General features: G+C 31.6%; 1 long non-coding RNA gene across 1 annotated transcript; it reads right to left on the minus strand.

Annotated features, from left to right (window-relative positions):
• Positions 1 to 33: 33 nt before the first annotated feature.
• On the minus strand, positions 34 to 1,443 carry LOC131170404 (uncharacterized). Its single transcript, XR_009141162.1, has 3 exons — positions 1,278 to 1,443; positions 995 to 1,102; positions 34 to 541 (listed from the first exon to the last, which is right to left on the minus strand). It is a non-coding gene; the product is annotated as an uncharacterized LOC131170404 (long non-coding RNA).
• Positions 1,444 to 1,667: the final 224 nt, after the last annotated feature.

The raw sequence follows: 1,667 nt of genomic DNA on the forward strand, positions 1-1,667 counted from the left end.
CAGTAAATGATTGTTGTGAAAATACTCCCTTAAGACTCAATGGAAATATGAAACCAAAACACCAAAATTGGAACTCCAACACTAATATATTTGCTAGGAAAGAGAAGAGTAATAAATCGCATCAAGCCTACAAACAAGCTAGATACATTTACTTAATGCATCAAACACACATTTTCTACTAGATAATCAAACATATAAAGGACACTAGAAAGAATTTTTTTTAATAATCAGAATAAAGCAAAGAAGAACCACTTTCCAAATTCACAGTGATAGGTCCATTGTCCTTTGAGGAGACTCATAACAAATTCAAAAGAAAAAAACTAAATAAAATATTGGTTAGCCATCATACGTAATTATTGATTTCCCACACAGCAAATTAAATGAAATTCCAGAAAAGACATTATCCAAGTGAAAATTGAATTCCCTGAAAAGCTGCCATACCTCTTTTGTTCCTTGCCCGGGTGAATTCCCTGGCCTTTTCAACTTCCGCAGCAGCCTTTTTAACAAGTACCTTCTCTTTTTTCTCCAGCATTTCAAGAGTCTATTCAATGCAAATAATTCACAACTTAGTTAAAAAAAATGGCAAAAGAAAAGGAAATCAGAGTCATTAAGAACAAGTGCCGGTATTATAAATCCTAAAAAAGACAAATATACCTAATAATTTGCATTATATACAGCGCAAGAAAATATAAAGAATTTAAATATCAATATATGGTGAAATAAAAGTTGAAAACTGCCAACAAATAAGCATCGTCGTCAACTGCACAAAAGATGAGAAACAACCCCAAAAAATAAAAGGCAAACTTTCACGGTTTCGTTGGGAATCCATAAGATCAATTTCTCAATTCACAACATAATCAATAAAATCTAAAACGGGAAAGTAAACCTAACAATAGAATTGGCTAAAACATAAACCAACAAAAAATACCCAAGAAAAAAGGTGAAGATTATAGAAGAAAAACATGTAAAAAGAACAATTCAATTGTGAGTATACCTCATTTAATTTGTCTAACGTAGTTAGAGCATTCGTTTCCTGCTTAGGTTTTCCAAACAGCCGGGTAAACATGGCTTACTCCGCAAATTAAACCGCTGCTGCAATCTTCTGAATCACAAAAAGAATCAATGATATTAGATCAAATAAAAACCTATTCCAAAAATAAACCATCTAGCGAAAAACATGAACAGAATTTGGGGCGATATAAAGACTGAGTTCCCCGATTTAGAGAAAAAGAGAAAAAATTGAAAGAGAGCGTGAGATTATGATCACAGGCACAGACCTTGGAAATTAGCTACAGGGGCTTGAGCAGAGATTTATTGACTAATAAGGGTTTTCGATCAGATCAGAGCAGAGAGGGAGAGAGGGGGTAGGTTTTGTTGGGGCTTTTCTTAAGCGTGTTGTGACGCCGTTGACGTAGTTCTCTTTACACGTGGCAACTCTTAGCTGGTTTTTGCTGCTCGGTTCCATTTTTATAGCACTTTTTTCTTTTAAGCTTATTGGTTCAAATGAACAATTCCATGTAATCTTTTTAATATTTTTACATAATTTTAATTATTAAAATTTACAAATTTAATTGGATAAATATATTAATATATTTGTAAATTTTAACAATAGTTACATTATTAAATTAAATTATTTTTTTATTTTAAATAATAATAATTATTATGAT

The sequence above is a fragment of the Hevea brasiliensis genome, chromosome 11, assembly GCF_030052815.1.
Source record: "Hevea brasiliensis isolate MT/VB/25A 57/8 chromosome 11, ASM3005281v1, whole genome shotgun sequence".
Lineage (NCBI taxonomy): Eukaryota > Viridiplantae > Streptophyta > Magnoliopsida > Malpighiales > Euphorbiaceae > Hevea > Hevea brasiliensis.